The following is a 22391-nucleotide window of genomic DNA, read 5'->3' as shown; positions in this document are numbered from 1 at the left end:
TCATCATAATACAATAAGTACGAGAGAAATTGATAGGACCTAATATTCACATTTGGAAGAGAAATTAGAGATCTTATCCAGTTCTTTGATATTACAGACTAGCAAACTCAAAAGGTAAGTGATTTACCCAAGGTCACACAGTTAGTAAGCAACAGGGCTGAGATCTGAACCTAGGTCCTCTGACTATAAATCACTGGAGGAAGATCAAGGTGTAGAAAAAAAAAATGAAGGTTTTGCCAAGGCAACTGGATATCCATGGCAGTGGCCTTGCGTAACTTAAAGCAGAAAGAGTCAAAACACTTAGCACCCAGGGGTAGATCATAAATAGTGGGATCAACCTTGGTCCAGCGTCTGGGGCAGTGTACACAGGGAAAGGAGCACTGGATTTTGAAGTCAAAGAACTTAGGTTTAAATCCTGGCTCTATTACATGTTCCATGTATAACCTCAGCCAAGTTCCTGCTCCTCTTTGGACCTCAGTTTCCTCACCTGTAAAATGAGAATATTGGGCTACATATCCTCTGAGGTGCCTTCTTGTTAGAATCTGTGATCCTATGAATTAATGAATTTGCCTATGAAAATATATATCTTTCACCTTGACTTAGAATTTCTTAAGAGTCAAGTAATCTCTTAATTAGAACTCAATGATCTAATTAAAATCCATAAGGACTTAGAAGTTCTCTGTAGTTGTTGATCAGGCTGCAGGATTTCTACTCAAGCCTCCAAGCAACAAGAACAAAATTGAAAATTGCTAATCCAAAACTACTTACACCATGAAGAGAATTTAAGTGGTCTTATAGACAATTCAGTCCTGAAAATATTTTTTTGTCAACATAGCTTTGCCCATCTGTGTTTATATAAGGGAGTTTCTGACATTGAAATCCTGCCCTGTCTTCCTTGGCTCCATTATAATTATGCCAAACCAAGTGTTTTGTTATGTTTGATCCCAGTTCAATTTAAACACTGATTAAACAGGCTATAAATTAATATAATGTAAGTTGAGGTGGCAAAAATCTTACAGTTGCACTTTCCAGATGAAACAAACTACCCACTAATGAGTTAATAGTATTTTTATTTGAAACAGAGCATTTGACACAGTCAAGTGGAGTGAACATTTATGTATTCCAATAAATAAATGGGTTCATTAGAAGAACTGTAGTAAATGGGACTAATTTCCTAAAGACTTTCCATGCTGGGGTAAGTAGATTGTAATTAGAAAAATAATATGATTCTGGTAAGTAACACAAAGATCTGAAAGAGTGCTGGCACATCACTTTTCCCTTATCACCTGAGCATTATACAGTTATAGCCCACTTAAACCAGAGAGGTCATGACTATCAATTTTCAAACCCATGACAAACACTCGTTTAAAGCCATAAAAAATAATGACTTGGTAATCTATATCATATATGCCTTTATAAATCAGCAAACAAGAAATCTAGAGGTACTTGTGGAATCATAGAACTAGGAAGAAACCTTTAAAAATCATTAGCTTCAATCCCCTTTACAGATGGAGAAATTGAGCCTTAGAGAAGTCCAAAGTCACATAATGTCTCTCATGAGAGGCCGAATCTAATTAGATCTGAATGCAATGCAATGTTTTGGGGGATTTTCCCCCACTGCACCATATACTTTCCATCATCCAAGCTAATTTCTGTTCCCTCCAGTTAGGGTTTGTAAACTATTGCCAGGTATTCCCTGATTTATCTTTACTCATTAGTCAAAGGAAAAATGTCTAAGGTAACAAAATCACCTAGGCCTCAACAGACCATCACCCCAGCATGAATCCCATCTGGCATCATCAGACAAAATTGTACAGAATTTACATTAGTTGAGCCATTGCTGGCTACAAAGCATCCCAGATTCCTGTCTTGATCTTTACTACTTGGTCACATGCTATGTTAATGGGATGCATCAATCTCAAGAGTCATCAGAACAAAACCCATCAGGTTATAGGTTATACTTAATTGTAAAAATATAACATTAATCTAAAATTTTTTATTTTTATTTTTATTGTAAATTTGTCAAAACTCAAATATTTCAAGACGCAAAGAATAGGAAAGCAAATTATATAAGAAACTATATCTGCTACTGTGGTGGTAATTTAAATGGGAAAATCTTTCCCCTTCATTAATAGGCCCATGCAGCCTGCTTAAATCACATGGAAGCCCAAGTCATGTGATGGGAGGAGCTTGCTGAACCGGTGGAACAGGTAGGATGGAGCAGAGCTGGGAGGAAGTTGGTCAGGCTACTCAGAGCTGGGAAGGACACAGGCAAGCAGACAGCTAGGCTCATGAGAGTTTGTTTATTTGTGGGAAGGCCTCAGCAGGGGAAGGAAGGCTTGGCAATAGTCTTGTCCCCTGCAGTGCTAATGTGTATTGACTTCTTGGTTACTATGACGAATTTGGCTTTCTGGTGTCCGAATAAATGTTTTTTCTGCCTTCCATATAGTCAATCTGTCATATTTTGTGATTGAGAACTATGCTGGCGTACTCATAATCACCACCAGTGCTGTGAATATTGCCTTGGCGATACAGCTACATATCATTCTGTAAAGTAAATATATATGTTAAATTTAACAAGGAGGTAACAAAATTGTTCTGTTTATCTGCCCTTGTCCATTTCTTTTCTCATTCTTTGCATTTTAAAAGCAGTTTATTGCTTGTTCCTTTCCCCCATGTCTATCACTATCCAATAACTCAACTTTGCCCCACCACCACTAATGAAAAACCCTCCCTTATAACATATATAAACCAAGCAAAACAAATCAACATTTTGATCATGTCTGAAAAGAATGCCTAATTTTATACCTCTAGTTTATCATCTCCATCCAAAAGTAGGAGAGTTTTTTTTACAGTATTTTGAAGTCATTCAAAATGGATTCTGCTTTGGTTAGAGTTCTTAGGGCTTTCAAAGCTGGTCTTTGCAATAAGGTGTTGTTTTGGACTGGGTCTAACTCAGTTCAATCCTCTGGTAGTTTAGATTGGATACTGGAAAAAAATGACACTGATAGGTCATACAAATGTTGACAAAAAGAGATTTACTTAATCATAACAAAAGAGTATTCAACAAGAGAAGACACTGAGAATCCTTGAGTGGATTCAGTTGAGCAAACCTTCCATGTCGTCCATCAGCTAAGCATCTGAGAACCTCTCTAGGTCCTCAAGGCTGCTTTGCACTCAGGAGATAAGGAAGTAGTTCCCCAAGCCAACCAATTGTCAAGGAACATCTCAATATATTTTAAGGAAAAACTAGACTAAACTAAACGTATATAATTTGCTTTCCTATTCTTTGTATCTTGAAATATTTGGGGTAGGGACAGGGTTAAGATAGTTCTATAAGAGAGACTCCTATGAGTCTTTCTACATTTTTAAAAATCTGCAATAATCTGGTAGTACAAAATAATTCCATTGCAGTCATGCCACAGTTTTTTTAGGGTACCTGGTTTGTTCCCCCTCAGTTCTTTGGGACATCACAAAACACCTATACATACATGTATATGTACATATATATATATGCGTGTGCATGTGCATGCATACATATTCTTTTAGACTCATTAAAAATTAAGAACAGTTTTTATGGTGTATATGATATAGTTTTTTAATAGATGGCTTGTATATCTGACCAAGTAGGCGTCACCTTAAACTATGTGGAATAAAAAGCTTTCATAAAACCTGGAGACCTAAAAGAAGGAGCAAATGAAATTTTTTAAAAGTTACTTATTGAACAATTACTACGTGTAAAACCCTGTATAAGCACTGGGGATACAAATAGAAACAAGCATGACAGTCTCACCTCAAGGAGCTTACATTCTAATATAGAGAAACAGTACATTTAAGGGAACTAGAGATGAGGGGGAGGCGGGGCTGAAGGTACACATAATCCCATCATCCTAACTGCTTCTAGAGTTGTCCTGACAATGCTCTCAGTGAGCCTCCATATGAGCTTGCTTTCTGATACTGGTTATTCAGTGACACTAAACAGTCATTCTGTTCACCCATGCAATATTTCGGAGAACATAAAATATTAAAAAAATACAACAGTGACTTGTACCCAAATCACTTCTAACTAAATATATTTACTAGGGAAAAACAATGGTAATAAATTCCATACTTTTAAAGCTCTTTGAAAAGAATTTCACAGCTATAAGGTCCTCATGACAACTGTTTGTAATGGATTCAGCACCTTTTCTGAGGCAGACATACCGAAGAGCATAGGGAAGGACTCTGAAAGTTATTACCCAAGACACAGCTACCAATGTTGTGACAGCATCATCACTGCCCAGAGGTAGTCTTTGCCTAAGACCACTTGCATCTTAAAAGTAAAATCCAACATATGAGACTTTCCCCAGGACAATACACAACTCAGGGGATGACAAACACAAGCATACACAGAAAACTACTCAGGCATTCAGCCCCAGAGCTACACTGTAATATCACAATGTGATCTCACCTATCATTCTTTCTCCATCCAAAAGCCACAGCACCACAGTTATGAGACAAGGAGAGGTCTGATATTAACCCAGAGGCTCAGGCTCTCCTTGCCTTTCTGTGCTGCCTATAGGCAGCCTCAGAATTGGAAAACAAGCTCCAAAGAGACACTGACAACAGCAGCTGCCTTCCTGACCCACAGCTCATCTACCCTACCTTCCTGAAGGCCAAAAACAACCAGAGAAACAACTTCAGGAAGCAAGTAATCTGAATATTGTTTTGCATCATCTATATTTTACAAATGAAAAAACTGAGGCTCCAAAAGGTTAGGAATTCACCAATAATCATATGGCTTATAGGCAACAGAGCTTGGAATGAGCCAGGCTTGTCTGACTCAGCCCAGGGTTCTTTCCATTAGAGTTCCCATTAGTGTTGGTTTGCCAGGTTAACACAGCCTTGAAAACCAGTATTCCCATTCTAGAAATATTCCAAATGGATGCTCACAAAAAGGGGGATCCTCTAAGGAATCACTAGAGCACAACTTTAAACTGCAAAAACTTATATAGGGAACCAGGAGAACTTTGTACACAGCAACGACCACAGTGTGCAAAAGTTTTTTCTGGTAGACTTGGAATTTCGTAATAACGCAAGAACTTCTCGAAAAAAAAAAAATCTCAATGGTGGTTTTCTAAGGCAAAATGCCTTCCACACTCAGAGAGAGAAATATGGAAGTCATTCACAGAATGTAGCTGATCATGTCTGTGTATGTGTATGTTTTTGTGTATCATGTTTTGATTTGTTATATGATTTCTTCCATTTATTTTAGTCCGACTATATAGCATGACTATAGTGAAAATGTACTCAATAGGAAAGTATATGTAGAACCTATACAGAATTGTATGCAGTCGTGGGGAGGGAGGGGGGTAGTGGGGGGTAGGTATGGGGGGGATAAAATCTCAATTGTATGGCAGTGATTGTTAAACATTAAAAAATTTAAAAAATTTAAAAAATTAAAAAAAAAAACTTATATAGGACTTGTAGTCCAGTTCCCTCATTTTGTGGATAAAGAAACTGAGACCTACAGAGGTTAACTGACTTCCCTAAGGTCACATGGGGAATAAATAGCAGGGCTATGATTTGAACTCAGGTCTTCAGATTCCAAATACAACATTCTTTCCATTGCACCACACTGCCAAAAGCTGGCACCATTTCCTGAGAGAGGCCAGAATTCTAGTGAAAGCTGGTGGCCAGCACACTGACCAGGTCCTAGAAAGTATTAAAATCTCACACATTTTTCAGGTGTTGATGGGCTTATGTAACAAGTCTGCTTTTACCCAGCAAGAACACATTTGAACCTAATCCAGGAGTTACATATGTACCATTAATGTACTATGAATCCTGAGTCAAGAAGAAATGAGAATGAGAAATGCAGGATTTGGATCTAAAAGTCAAGAGTCTGATGGAGGCTTCAGTAAATACACACTTTGGAAAAATTACCTGGAAGCTCAAAATGAAGTAGACCTGTGGAGTTTAAATTGCCAATTTTGCCTCTCAGCCACCTGCTCTGAACAGCTGTATGTATTTAGGTGTTTCTATGCAAGTGTGGTTTTTTGGAAGTTCTGTTTGTTTCTCTCTGCGCCCCTGCCTTTCCCCACCAGGAGTCTGTCTGTCTCTCTCTCTGTCTCTCTGTCTCACTTCTCTCTCTGTCTGTCTCTGTCTGTCTCCGTCTGTCTCTCTGTCTCTGTCTCTGTCTCTGTCTCTGTCTCTCTCTCTCTCTGTCTCTCTCTCTCTCTCTGTCTCTCTCTCTCTCTCTCTCTCTCTCTCTCTCTCTCTCTCTCTCTCTCTCTCTCTCTCTCTCTCTCTCTCTCTCTCTCTCATAACTGTAACAAATAGAAGAATGGGTAGATTCAAAAAATCCAGGCCATGAGCATACCCAACTTTCAGATTTAAAACTGTGGTGGACAGATTAAGGGCAGAGGGTGCAAATTACTCACAGATCCCACTGCAGAGGTTATGCACCCACTGTTCTCATCTGCTCCGACGCTTCCCCTGTAACTTTCCATGCAGGAAACAAAACAACGAAGGAATAAATGAGAGGCCAAGGGATATTGGATACTGTTTTCCATAGACGTTTGCATATGCTGAAGCCCATATCCAAGAAAGTGACTAAGTGTTCAATCAGCTATTACTATGTCTTTGCCTATGGCATATAAGGATAATAGCTAGCATTTCCATAGCACTTTAAGTTTTGCAAAGTACTTTATATGAGTGATGTCATTTTACAGGAGAAAAACCTGAGGCTGAGAAGTGATTTGCCCAGGGACACACAGAAAGTATCTGAGGAAAAGGTTTGAACTCAGGTCTTTCTGAATCAAAATCCAGAGTTAGCTAACTGCAGGTTTATCTGATTAATGGCCATCGTGTCCTAACATGGGGGGAAAGCACCAATCTGATTTTTTAAATGTCAATAAGAATATTTTAGTTGATATTGTGTATTTCTGCTTATTGCCTCCTGCAAATGGGGCGTCACTCTTTAGTTTTTAGTGACCTCTCCTAGATTCTTCAGAGATTTATTTTGTGTCACAGGCTACCTAGCCCAAGAGAGACACCAGATACATTTGAAGAAAACAAAAACTGATCACTTTTTTTCTCATTCAGGAGTCGTGGAAGTTCCAGACCTCTTGTATTTATAACTGGGAAAAAATATGGACATAGTAGTTCTCTAGCCATACCATCCTGAGACGTGTTTTTCAGGCATTGATGATTTTTCCTTACCAAGGTGTAAAATCCCTCTCTGACACTACCTTGAGAGAGAAAGGGAGGGAGGGAAAGAGAGGGAGGAAGGGGGAGAGAGAGAGAGAGAGAGAAAGAGAGAGAGAGAGAGAGAGAGAGAGAGAGAGAGAGAGAGAGAGAGAGAGAGAGAGAGAGAGCTCATAAGGACTTTGTTCTTGCACTGAAGATGTCCCCTTGATACGGTATGAATTCCTTGCCTTGTCCTAGTTTGCCCCACTGACATCACCTTGAAGATTATTGATTGATTCACAGCTAAAATCACTTGTACACACCCTTGGACCTGGCCTCTAAAAGAGAAAAAAAGAGTCACAGAGAATGGAGAAAAGAAAAAGAACTGGAAGGTCAAAGAGAAATAACATTTTGGCAAACATACATTAAATTCTCTGAAAAGGAGCCCACATGGTCCTTTCATGAAAAAATGCGTTCCAGGGAAGCATATATCATGGAGTTCCTGAACCAATAGAGGAATAAGATACCTGAATCAAGTGGGAGCCAGAGCTAAGGAATCACAAAGTACAGAGCCAGGAGGTGGGAGCAAGGCCAGACTTTGCCCTTCATCCTTCCAGAGGGAGGCTCTATTTAGGATTGCCTTCAGACTGTGCTTCCTGTGGTCCTCAAGACACACCAACATCTCGTAGTTAAGTTGCCTCCTAGCCAGGATTCAAGGTGTCCCCCAGGACATGACAATAATGATAATCCCAAGGAAGGCAATGGAAGACTGTATTGAAGCCTCCAAGTCTAAAGCTTGAAGCTTTTGATCATTTGCCTTCATCATAAGAACTCCCATCCATTGATATTTTACCTATAATCATTTCCCTAATGGTTAGTATGCTCTAGCTCTCCTTAGTCCAGTGAACCTGGAATGACCAAAGAACAAACTCTCCACCCCAACCCCAACTGTCTTCTCCCTCATTCTCATACCCTTCAAACCTACACCGCTCCAGATCTGTCTACTCTTTCCACTGTGCCCTCTGGAAGTCCCTCTCTATAATTAATCAACTTCCTTTCATTTTAGGCCTTTCCCTCACTTATTTGTTGCTGGTTTTTTCTATTTCCCGGTATCCATTGAGACCTGGCTTCCCCAGATGGCACTGAATACCTGGCCATCCTTTCTAGTACTTGCTGCACATTTTCTCATACCCCCCAGCTCACTGGTAGCAAAAAGAGAGATGGAATACTCTTTGCTTTCCATTATCACTTCTGGATTCTCCATCTTCTACCATCATTCAGCAAATTCTCCATTGAAGTTCACTCTTTCCAAATATTATGCCCAATCCATATCCTGGTGGCTACTATCTCCTTTCTTTCTCTCTCTTTTTTTTTAAATTCTTTTTTAAAAGTTTTTCGAATTTATCCAGTCCTAAAAAATGGATTTCCACATAGAAAAGAGAACAAGAAAATAGGATTGTATGTCAAGTCATGAATCTGCATCATAAACAGCTTGCTTTTATTTTTAAGTGTAGGTGCCACACTAGCTAGAGCACTAAGTATAGACTCAAGAATGCCTGAGTTCAAAGACAGCCTTAACCATGCAATCCTTAGTAAGTTCTGTCTGCCTCAGTTTCCTCAACTATAAAATGGGGATAATAATAGCACCTACCTCTCAGAGCTGTCATGAGACATTTATAAAACATTTAGCACAGGGCCTGGTACATAGTAGGCACTTGGTAAATGCTAGCTGTTTTTGTTAACATTGTTATGATGATCACAACTCAACAAACTCAACATGTTATTTCCAAAGCTATCCTGCTTGCCTGAATTTCCCATTCACCTGTCTTCTACTCTCATCTAAGCATTTTTCAATGTATCAATGACTTTTTTCTTATTTTTCTTTTTTTTTTCTTTTTGGTAACCCCATTCCTAACCCCCTCTTCCATTTCTAAATCCCCCCCCAAAATGAAAGAAAAATAAAATCTGTGCATCAGAAGTGCATAAAGTTAAACAAATGCCCACAATATGTCTCATTCTACGCCTTCAGTTTATCACCTCACTGTCAGAAAATGGTTTTATCACCTGTCCTTTGAAATGACTTTTGCTCATTGCATTGATCAGAGCTAAGACCTTCGGAGTTGTTTTTCTTTCCAGTGTGGTTGCTGTATGAATCATCCTCCTGGTTCTTCTCATTGTCACTCTCCATCAGTTCATATACATCTTCTCAGGCTTGCCTAAATCTGACCCTTTCATCATTTCTCATAGTAAAAGCATATTTCATTGAATCATAACACTACAATTTCTTTAAGAAGGGCTTTGTGTCGGAGGTAACCTACAAGGTAAACCCTGAAGGAAACTAGGGATTTTAAGAGACAGAATTAGAGGTAGTACATTCCAGGCAGAACATCAGAGGCAAGAAATACAATGTCATATTCAGTCATGTGCAATGTGAAGTCAGTCTGGAAGAAAAACTCAGTCACACTGCAAAAGGCTTTAAATGCCAAACCGAGGTGTCTGCATTTATCCTGCAGCAACAGGGTCATTGCAGCCTTTAGAGCAAGAGAAAGAAGACGCCTTGGATAGAGGAGAGTCTGCCTCATGTTCAGATGAGAAGACAATCCTTTAAAAGATGATGGCAAGAGGAAGAGGTAGCTTAGGAAGTCAGTGAACAGTTAATTGATACTCTCTTTCCAGGCACAAAGGAAGCACCAATTTGATTATGGCCAGGTCTTAGAAGGTACAGCAACCTGCAGGGTGAATGGCAAGAAAATGGCTGGGGTGGAATGTGAAGCAAAACAGCAGACAGCTAGGTAGAGTGGACCATAGGAAGCATTCATCAATCAAGGGCTCCAGGACAGAGGTTCCATAAATGAGAAGATGAAGTCAGTCAGGGAAATACAGAAGAGTAGTAGACATGCTTCTCTAACTGACTTCACTGCCATCTTCAAACTCTCCCTCTATCACCGTCACACTTTCCTCTTTTCCAGGTCATCATCTCTACTCTGGTCTCACTTTTTCCTCCTTCAGGTTTTGACTTCATAGTTTACCAATTCGATTGTACAATGCCTTAAATCGTTCTCCTACCTTTCAAGGGTGAAAGCACAGACCATGTAGACCAAGGATTGCAAGCTGGTATGTTCTCACTTGGTATATTTTAAAAGGCATCATAATACAGTGACTGCAGTGCTAGATTTGGAGGCAGGAAGATGTTCAAATCCTACCTTAGATATGTTCTAGCCGGGTTGTGTGATTCTAGACAAATCATTTAAGCTCCCTGGTCTCTGATGTCCAGTTCTAAATCTATTAACCTGTGATCCCTTCCAGATTCCTACCCTGTATCACTAACACCATCCACCTTCATTTTCACTTACCTTTCCAAGTCTTCCTTCTTCATGGTGTCTTTCCTCTGACATCACTTCCCCCTCCCCACCACCAATTTATCTGTCTCTATCTTGTTTGTACTTAGCTTTCTACATGCTGACTCCCTGCTTAGCTGAACTCTCTGAGAGCAGGAACTGGTTATTGCCTTTCTTTGTATCTCCGTCACTTAGACCTAATGTCTGGTAAAAAATGCTTAATAAGTGCTAGTTGACTGACTACTAAATACCATAGAGAAAGTCACACAACCTTGCTAAATGACTCCAATTTAAATTTATGTTTTATACGACTAGCTAAGTCCTTACTACTACACACCAATGCATGGTTACTTCCATCGTATTTGTCACATTAGTAAGTATCAAAGTATGTGCTGATTTTAGAGGATCCTCTCAAGTCCTTGCAGAGTTTCACTATTATTGATACCTCTGCATTAAATGTTCAAGCCACAATTACTTTCATGGAAATTTTTTTGCAGATACTTCTCATAAGCACTTCAACGCAAAATGACAAAACATCTCATGAAATTATGTTCCTTACTATGTTTAAATAAATAAGAACCAACTACCTTATCTGCCCCTCAAATGTGAACCTAGGAGGCATCCTTCCATTTTAGCTACAATTTTGTGGTTTCACTTATAGAGAATATTGATTGATATGATTCAGTTTTTTCAGGCCATGCGTTCATTATTGAACAACTTATGTTTATAATATCAAGAATTTATGTTTATAATATCAAGAATTAAAGTCTATAGATGGTATACTTTGGTACTAGAATGATATGATACTTAGCACTGTCAGCCTACTTCCTTTCCCTGCAAGTACAGGTCAACCTGTCCTAGGTATCTCTAGAATTATTTTCCAAAGTTTTTGAGAAGATCAAATTAGATAATTTACAAAAAACTTAGTTGCAAACATATTATTAACAACTTAATGCATTTTCAGAAACTTCAACAGGAAAGGTAAATACAATTTTTTTAATTCTAAAGAGACATCCTAGGAAATGAGAAATGAAAGATTAGAGTACAACTATATGACTGAATACTAACTAAAATAAATTCAATATGAGATAACATATTGATTGAAGTTAATTAACACTAAAATGCAATTAATTAACCAAAAATCTTCAAAAGTAAATGACTAATACTTGATCACTTTATATTTTGAGAGTAAAGAGGGGTTATACAATGAGCTCCTGATATACAGAGAGAAAAAGGAAAAACAAAGGAGAATTTGGAAATGCCTGAGCCAAGTTAAGTGACTGGTGTCAGATACTAGGGGGCTATTAAGTCAGGAGAATGAATGCTACCAGAGAGGAAATGTGTGCAAAACAGACACGGAAAACAGCCTTCACTAACTTCACAATTTTGCTAAGGGCTTGTCCCTTCTACCCCCATGTTCAGAGGTTACCTAGGGAGGCTTCTATGTCATACGGATCACAGCACAGCTTAGTGAGAACTTTTGCCCTGCAACACATGCTATCAATGCTTCACATGAGCTATGAAGTTTTGCTTTTTAATATGGCTGCATTCTTTATAAAGAAGTCTTGTTCCCAGAGGATTTGTTCATTGAGGCATCATTATATTATTAACCAAGGTCATTAAGGACAGAAAGCTTACTATGTGCTGAGCCTTGCACACAGGAAAACTTACTCTGCTCTGGGCTAAATCTTCAGATCCATAGAGAATAAAGTTAAATGGGGGAGGAGTCAAGATGGCGGAGTAGAAAGATACACATGTGCTAGCTCCAAACCCACAGCCCATAAAATACCTGTAAAGAAGAACTCCCAACAAATTCTGGAGCAGCAGAAGCCACAGAACAACAGAGTGGAGGAGATTTCTGTTCCAGAGAGCCCTGAAAAACCCACACAAAAGGTCCGTCACGCACTGGACCCAGAGCAGAGCCCAGACCTGCCTTGGCCACGCAGCACCAAGAGGAGCAGATCTGAGCAGGCTTCAGGGACAGAATCTCCAGCAGCTGCGTAGGTCCCTCCACCCACAGGTGCTAAAGGTCAGTGAGAGAGTCTCTTTGGCTGGCCAAGAGGGGAGTGGGGTGTCCCCATAACTCAGGCCCCCTCAGGAGGCAGCAGCGGAGGCGGCAACTGATAGGGACTCCCAGGGCAGGCAGGAGCTCAGATCCATTGTTGAAGGTCTCTGCATAAACCCCTGAGGGAACTGAGCCCCATGTGGCAGCCCTGCCCCCACCGGAGCACCTGAACTTAATCTCACACTGAATAGCAGCCCCGCACCCACCCAAAGCCCTGAGGCTGGAAAGCAGCATTTGAATCTCAGACCCTAAGCACCAGCTGGGCAGATCTGGAGGTGTGGTGGGTGTGGAGAGGCCACTCAGAAGTCAAGTAACTGGCTGGGAAAATGCCCAGAAAAGGGAAAAAAAATAAGACCATAGAAGGTTACTTTCTTGGTGAACAAGTGTCTCCTGCCATCCTTTCAGATGAGGAAGAACAATGCTTACCATCCAGGAAAGACATAGAAACCAAGGCTTCTGTATCCCAAACATCCAAAATAAATATTCAATGGGCTCAGGCCATGGAAGAGCTCAAAAAGGATTTTGAAAATCAAGTTAGAGAGGTGGAGGAAAAACTGGGAAGAGAAATGAGAGAGATGCAAGAAAAGCATCAAAAGCAGGTCAACACCTTGCTAAAGGAGACCCCAAAAAATGCTGAAGAAAATAACACCTTGAAAAATAGGCTAACTCAATTGGAAAAAGAGGTTCAAAAAGCCAATGAGAAGAATGCTTTCAAAAGCAGAATTAGCCAAATGGAAAAGGAGGTTCAAAAACTCACTGAAGAAGATAGTTCTTTCAAAATTAGAATGGAATAGATCGAGGCTAATGACTTTATGAGAAACCAAGAAATCACAAAACAAAACCAAAAGAATGAAAAAATGGAAGATAATGTGAAATATCTCATTGGAAAAACAACTGACCTGGAAAATAGATCCAGGAGAGACAATTTAAAAATTATGGGACTACCTGAAAGCCATGATCAAAAAAAGAGCCTAGACATCATCTTTCATGAAATTATCAAGGAAAACTGCCCTGGGATTCTAGAACCAGAGGGCAAAATAAGTATTCAAGGAATCTACCGATCACCGCCTGAAAGAGATCCAAAAAGAGAAACTCCTAGGAACATTGTGGCCAAATTCCAGAGTTCCCTGGTCAAGGAGAAAATATTGCAAGCAGCTAGAAAGAAACAATTCAAGTATTGTGGAAATACAATCAGGATACCACAAGATCTAGCAGCTTCTATGTTAAGGGATCGAAGGGCATGGAATATCATGTTCCAGAAGTCAAAGGAACTAGGACTAAAACCAAGAATCACCTACCCAGCAAAACTGAGTATAACACTTCAGGGGAAGAAATGGTCTTTCAATGAAATTGGGGACTTTCAAACATTCTTGATGAAAAGACCAGAACTGAAAAGAAAATTTGACTTTCAAACACAAGAATGAAGAGAAGCATGAAAAGGTAAACAGCAAAGAGAAGTCATAAGGGACTTTACTAAAGATGAACTGTTTACATTTCTACATGGAAAGACAATATTTGTAACTCTTGAAACTTTTCAGTATCTGGGTAGTTGATGGGATTACGTACATACATACATACACACACACACACAGGCAGAGAGCACAGAGTGAATGGAATAGGATGGAATCATATCTTGAAAAAATGAAATTAAGTGGTGAGAGAGAAATATATTGGGAGGAGAAAGGGAGAAATGGAATGGGGCAAATTATCTCTCATAAAAGAGGCAAGTAAAAGACTTTTTAGTGGAGGGAAAAAGAGGGGAGGTGAGAGAAAAACATGAAGTTTACTCTCATCACATTCGACTAAAGGAAGGAATAAAATGCACACTCACTTTGGTATGAAAACCTATCTTACAATACAGGAAAGTGGAGGAGAAGGGGATAAGCAGGGTGGGGGGGGTGATGGAAGGGAGGGCAGTGGGAGGAGGGAGCAATTTGAAGTCAACACTCTTGGGGAGGGACAGGATCAAAAGAGAAAATATAAGCAATGGGGGGCAGGATAGGATGGAGGGAAATATAGTTAGTCTTACACAACACGACTATTATGGAAGTCATTTGCAAAACTACACAGATATGGCCTATTGAATTTCTTGCCTTCCCAAAGGGAATGGGTGGGGAGGGAGGGATGAAGAGAAGTTAGAACTCAAAGTTTTAGGAACAATTGTCAAGTTCTGTTCTTGCTACTAAGAAATAAGAAATACAAGTAATGGGGTATAGAAAATTATCTGGCCCTACAGGACAAAAGAGAAGATGGGGACAAGGGAAGGGAGGGATGATAGAAGAGAGGGAAGGTTGGTGATAGGGGCAATCAGAATGCTTGGTGTTTAGGGGTGGCGTGAGGGGACAAATGGGGAGAAAATTTGGAACCCAAAATTTTGTGAAAATGAATGTTAAAAGTTAAATAATTTTTTTTAAAACGGAGAATTAAGTTAAATGAAATTTAAATAATGACAATTTACACTAAGCAGTGCTTTTAAAAAGGGCCAATATCCAAAAGGCAACTAATATATCTATAATGTACCTGGGTGCCATTTTGGGATCCATCCCAGAAACTAAACTCATGAGAAGATAGATTTGGAGATGGGAAGGGACCTTAGAAGACACAACATCCAACCTTCTACAAGAAGCCTTTCCTGAATCTTCTTAATGCTAGTCTCATCCCTCCATTGATTATCTCCAATTTATCCTGAAAATATTTTACTTAGTTGTACATAATTATATCCATAGTGTCCTGCCCACTAGACTCTAAGGTCTTTGAGAGCAAGGACTCTTCTTTGCTATTTTTGTATCACAATGCTTACTTACCACAGTGCCTGCTATATAGTAGCTGCTCAATAAATACTGACTTACTCACATGGTATCCAAAGAGATCTCAACTGACTGGCACAAACAAGATTAAATATAACAGAGAAATAATATGAGAATTATGATTCAGCTACAAGAATGCATTTGGGGGTCAGAGAAGTGGAGTTCAATTAACAGCTCTGAAGTTTAGAGGCAGTAGGTGGCACAGTACACAGAACTCTGGAATTAGAGTCAGGAAGACTTGAATTCAAATCCCACTTCAGACACTAGCCGTGTGACCCTGGGCAAATAACTTAGTCTCTCTCAGACTCAGTTTCCTCTAGAAGGAGGGTGTTAGACTCAATGTCCTCTAAGTTCACTTCCTGTGAGTTGTTTGCTTTCTACCTTTGTGCCTTTAACCTCTCTTTAAAATGAGGGAACTAACCCTTTGACCCAGCAATATCACTTCTAGGGCTGTATCCCAAAGAGATCATAAAGATGGAAAAAGGTCCCACATGCACAAAACTACTTAGAGCAGCTCTTTTTGTGGTGGTCAAGAACCGGAAATCGAGGCAATGCCCATCAATTGGGGAACGGCTGAACAAGTTGTGGTATATGAATATAATGGCATACTATTGTGTTACAAGAAATGATGAGCAGGCAGACTTCAGGAAAATCTTGAAAGATTTATATGAAGTGATGCTGAGTAAAGTGAGCAGAACCAGGAGAACATTATACACAGTAACAGCCATAGTGTGTGAGGATTGATTTTGACAGACTTAGCCATTCTCAGCAATGCAAGGACCTAAAACATTTCCAAAGGACTCATGATGCAAAATGCCATCCACATCCAGAGAAAAAACTATGGAGTAAGAACACAGAAAGAAGCAGACAATTTTCTTTGTTATGTTTTGTTGTGTTTTGTTTTGTTTTTCTCATAGTTTCTCCCATTCATTATAATTCTTCTATGCAACATGACTCATTTGTATCTGTGTTTAATAGGAATGTATGTGTGGAGCCCATATAAGATTGCATGCCATCTTGGAGAGGGAGGGGAAGAAAATTTAAAATTTACGCAAGTGAATGTTGAAAACTAAAAACAAATAAATTAACAGATTTGGGGGTAAAATGAGGGAATTAAACTAGATGATTTCTGTGGTCTCTTCCAGTTCTTACTCTTGTGATTATATGGTTTTGAATCTTGTAATTTAAATCACTCAATAAAGAAACATTTATTAAATATCCTACTTCATGCCAGGCACTGTGCTAATCACTAGGAATACAAAGGAGGCAAAAGACAGTTCTTGTTCTCAAGGAACTTAAAGATCAAATGGGGAAGACAACAAGGATACAAATATACAAAGCAAGCTATATACAAGATCCATGGGAAATAATTAATAGAAAACAGGCACTAGAATTAAGAGGGGTTAGTGAAGGCTTTCAGCAAAAAATGAGATTTTAGTTGAGACTTAAAGGAAGGCAGAGAAGTCAGTAGGTAGAGTTGAGAAGGGACAGAGTTCCAAGCCAGGGAACAGCCAGAAAAAATGCCCAAAGCTGAGAGATAGAATGTCTTGTTCATGCAACATCCAGGAGACCAGTGTCACTGGATTTTGGAATATGTAAGGGAGCAAGGCATAAGAACACTGGAAGGGTAGGACGGCACTAAGCTATCAAGGGCTTTGAATGCCCAAAAGGGCATTTCACACTTAATCCTGGAGGCTATAGGGAACCATTAAGGTTTACTGGGTTAGAGCGAAAGGTGACAATAAGTAGACCTTTGCTTTAAGAAAATCACTTTAATAGCTGAATGTAGGATAGATTGAAATGGGGACTTGAGGCAGACAGCCTCCACCAGCAGGCTACTGCAGTAATCCAGGTATAAAGTGATAAGGCCTGCATTAGAGTGGTAGCAATGGTCAGAGGAGAGAAGGGCTGTGTATTCCAGAGATGTTGCAAAGATGAAATCAACAGACCTCGAGAAAAAGAGCTGATAATGTGGGGGGGGCGGGGGGGGGGGCCGGCGGCGACAGATAGTGAGGAGTCAAGGATGACTGAAAAGTCAAATGTCCAAATAGTATTCATTTGTAATGGTGCACAGATAGTAAAGATGGAGCTAGGAAGCAATTCACGTGAAAACACAGTGGACTACAAGCTTAATGAGACCACAGTGTAACCTGGAAGCCAAAGAAGCTAATATATTCCTAGGTCACAATAAAAGTACAGTGCCAAGGTGTCAGAGTCAAGATGGCAGACTGAAGTATTTTCACTGAGCTCTCCTAACACACCCCTCTAAACAACTCTAAAAACCTCAGGGGGAAAATCAACTGAGAGTCACAGCAAGTCATTTTTACAGCCTAGTGCAGTTTGGGAAGACAGAGAGGTTTGAGGATACAGGTTTGGGGGCGGGACAGGAGCATGGTGCAGCAGATATGGCACTGGTTGTGGGCCTTGGAGGTGGAGACAGCAGCCCTGGCAGAACCAGGAGAGCCTATGTTGATTACCTTCCTATATGGGAAGATGACACATGTAACCCATAACACATGTCATCATTTGGGAAGTTATAAGGAGTCTTCTGAGATAGAAGGCATGGATGTGACTCTTTTACGTTAAGATGATCTTAAAAGAAAAAGTAAGGGTGAGAAAGAAGGATGGACTCAAAGAAGGAGAAAGGGAGAGGAAGAATGGGGGAAATTATTTCACATAAGAGGCCCATAAGGAAGGATTTTTACCACGGAGGGGAAAATGAAGGGAGGAGCAATCAATGCTTGAATCTCACTCTCATTCGAACTGGTTCAAAGAGGGAAAAAATACATATATATATTTTTTAAGATTCACACTTTATAAATATTAATTCATTTTATCCTCATAATAACTCTGGGATATAGATGCTACTACTATCCCCATTTTACAGATCAGAAAACTAAGGCAAAGTGAATTGATAGGGTCCACAGCTAGAAAGGATCTAAGGCTGGATTTGAATTGAGGTCTTCCCTGACTTCCAGTCCAACACTCTATATCCACTGTACTGCCTAGCTGCCTCTTGATCTTCTCAGTCACTGTCCCTGACCTCCCTTTGCACCGCTTAACACTGTTAACACTCTCTCCTGAATTTGCTCTCCTCTTTTTTTTTTTCTTCTATATACTGCTATCTCTTGGTTCTCACCATTCTGATTACTCTTTCTCAGTCTCCTTTGCTGAAGTATCCTGCATGTCCTCCTTCCAAGACTTTCTTGAGACTTTTCTCCTCTTTTGGTGACCTCATTAACACCCACAGGTTTAATCTTCTCCATGCAGATAATTCCAATATGTATATTTCAAGACTCAGTTTCTCTTCTGAGTTCCATTTCCATATTACCAATTGCCCAGTTATTTCCAATGGGAAGGCCTACAGGCATCTAACTCAACAATGTCCAAAACGGAAATCATTGTCTTGCCCCTAAATTGACCTGCCTTCCAAACGTCCCTATTTATGTCAGGAGCAACACCATCCTTCTAGTGACCCAGGCTTGCAACCTGCTTGGTGTCATCCTCTGCTCTTGACATATCAATCAGTTGCTAAGTCTTACTGATTTTATCTCCTTACCACCTATTACACTTCTCTGGACTTACCTAGCTGCCAGCCTAGTTCAAGATCTCAGTACTTCTCATCTAGAATAATAGCTTCCTAATTGGTTTCCCTGCCTCAAATCTTTTCCCACTCTAATATGCCTTCTCCAACAGCTACCAAAGTGATATTCCTTAAGTACAGACCTAATCATGTCATCTTTATTAAATGAAGTCCCCTATTATTTCCAGGGTAAAACACAATCTCCTCTGTAATTTGAAGTCCTTTAAAACCTGGCCCTCATCTATCTTCTCAAACTTAATATACATTACTTCCTCATTATTCTTTTTCATTCATTCTTTGGTCCCACCAAACTGGTCTTCTTGATAGTTTCAACATGTTGCATTCCCATCGCTCATCTCCATCTTCCATTTCCTACATCTAGAATGCGTCACTTCACCTCCACCTCTTAAAATCCTTAGTTTCCTTCAAAGGTCAGCTTGAGTCTCACCTTTTAAATGAAGACTTTCCTGATATCCAATGGTAATGACATTACCATTGTCTTCCTTATAAAAATAACTACCAAAAAATGTTTATCTTGCATATCCTCACATATGACTTGCATATTGACCCCCCTTCTCTATATTTACACACCTCCTATCTAAATTCAGGCCCTCATCATGCCTTGTCTACATTATTACAACAATTCCCTAATTGGTTTCTTTACTTCAAGACTCTCTCCACTCTAATCCATCCTACACAATGTTGATAAATCAACTCCAAGCATCTCCCTACTGCCTATAGGATCAAATACAAACTTTTTCTGTTTTGGTTTTAGAGACAAGTGGTCCCCAACCCATCTTTCTGATCTTATTGTACATTATGCTCTCCTGTCATCCAAGATCCAGCCAAGCTGTCCTTCTTTGCTCCTCACACATAAAGCTCCATTTGTTTCCACTGGCCATCCCCATCCCTAAAATGCTCTCCATCTTCATCTCCTTTCCAAAGAATCCCTCTCTTCCTTCAAGACTCAGTTTAAAGATCGCCTTTTACATGGTCTTCTTGATTCCCTCCAAATGCTAGTGCCCTCCCTCCCAAACTATCTTGAATCTAATTATATTTATTTGTTCTGATTTCTACTCGAAGCTCTAAGCAACATGAACAAAATTGAAAATTACTAATCCAAAACTACTTATATTTAGATTTAATTAGAATGGGCTGCCTCAGAAGGTCATGAATTTCCCCTTCATTAAGTCTTAAATAGATCAACAACCCTAAATATATCATAGAGGAGCTCATTTTTAATCGGTAACCAAGCATTTATTAAGCACTTGTATTTGCCTAGCACAGTGGATACAAAAAATGAAGCAAGCCCTATTCAAGGAGCTTTCTGTTCTAACATTCATTTCAAGTAAAGATTGTATGAGGTGGCCATTGAGGTCCCTTCCAACTCTGAAATTCAGAGATTCCCTTCTGTGAGACAGATAAACAGCACACAGGATGGCTACTAGCACACGTTCCCTCTTGATTTGGTCAGACAGGAAAGACACTAACAAGAGGCTAATAATCTTATTCTAGTCTAATTTTCTCAGAAAAGAATTGCTGATGAGAGAACAAACTCTTGTGCTTGTACGTTCAACCCTACGGCTCCCCCTAAACCTCCATGGTGGCCAGTTGAGGCACACGCAACATTTGTACATTCCACCCTAAGGGTTCCCCATTCACTGTCTAGTGACCACCTATTTTATACAGCATCAAAGAAGGTATATTGCCAGCAACAGCCTCACAAATTTACATCATCTCATCTCTGAATTTCACTGTGCAGCTGCAGTGGATGTTTATCATTATATAATGCTGCACAAACATGGTATTTTGAGCCATATGGGAACTCATACCTGGTACCTGGGAACAGAAGATTGTTGTGGCTATGGATCCTGGGAAACAACTCTAAGGAATAATAACAAAATTCACTTTATGCACGCTAAAATCCACCTTACATACACCTTCCTTCTTAAACAATGGAATATAACGAAGTGTAACCTTTTTTTTCGATGGTTCACTATGAACAGTCATTGTCTAACTGTGATGCAGTACAATTCAGTGCTTCAGTTTTCTGTCTCCCCGTCCCAGGGCAAGCTCTTAGCTTTAAACTTATTTGCATTTTACCTCCTCACTTTACTTGATATCTGGCTGATCCCTGAGGATACCATGTAACCCTCTCCATTAGACACTGTTCCTACCACCTCCTTGGACTCATAGGGACAGAAAGGCTAGGCGTATTATTCCTCAAATCCTTAAACCCCCTTCCATACCATTCCCCTACTACTGTAGGTCAATGTTTTGGGTATTTTCCTGAGCTCCATGCAATGTTTTTACAACCCTCTTCCCATTCTCACTAGTCAATCAACTAGCATTTATTAAGTACCTTCTGTGTACCAGGAACTGTGTTAAACACTGGGATACAAACACAAAAAAACAGTCTCTGCTCCCAAGGAGTTCTCGGTCTAATAAGGGAGACAACAAGCACAAAACTAGTTACAGGCAAGATGTATACAGCATGAATTAGGGGTAGTCTCAGAGGAAAGGCACCGAGTTTAAGAAAGGCTAGGAAAGGTTTCTTGTAGTAGATGAGACTTTAGTGGACTGAGGCATAAGAAACCAGGGAAGCTAGAAAGAGAAAGGGAGAACATTCCAGACATAAAAAACAGCAGGTAAAAAGGCTGTTAGGAAACAAAAAATCATGTGCCAGGAATAGCAGGGGTATCTGGCTTCACTAGAATGCTGAGTGCAGAGTAAGGAATAAGGAATAAGAAGTAAGGAATAAGAAGACTGGAAAGGTAGAAAGGTTAGGTTAGGAAGGGCTTTGAAGGTAGAGAATTTTACCTGATCCCAAAAGTAAGAGGGAGCCATGAGTTTTTTGAATGGGGGTGAAGAGGTCAGATCTACCTTTTAAGATCTATTTAACAGCTAACTGGAAGATAGATTGGAGTCAGGTAGACCCACCAGCAGGCTATTAGTCCAGCCATGAGATGATAAAGGCATTCCTAGGAGATGGCAGTGTCAGAAGAGAGAAAGGGGCATATATGAGATGTGTCATGAAAATATAAACGACAGGATCTGACCAATGACTGGATGGGGGTGCAGAGAGTAAGGAGTAAAGGACACTTAGGTTGGAAGCACAGATGACTGGGAGAACAGCAGTGCCTTCAACAGTAATAGGGAAGTTCAAAATGGGGGCAGGGAGGAAAGGGGCCACTTAGGGAGAAAGGTGAATTCAGTTTTGAACATGTTGAGTTCAAGATGCCCTTGGGAAATCCACTTCAAGATGTCTAAAAGGGTAGCTAGAAAAGTAAAATAGTGGTGGAGAAGATTAGGGGCGAATAAACAGATCTGGGACTCATTTTCATAAAGATAACAATGGAGATGAACCCAAATCCTCTAAGTATGGGGAACCCCCCCAATGCTCTGTCCTGGGCCTTTTCTTTTCCCTC

Source organism: Notamacropus eugenii, chromosome 1 (genome assembly GCF_028372415.1).
Source record: "Notamacropus eugenii isolate mMacEug1 chromosome 1, mMacEug1.pri_v2, whole genome shotgun sequence".
Lineage (NCBI taxonomy): Eukaryota > Metazoa > Chordata > Mammalia > Diprotodontia > Macropodidae > Notamacropus > Notamacropus eugenii.
This window is presented reverse-complemented; position numbering follows the sequence as displayed.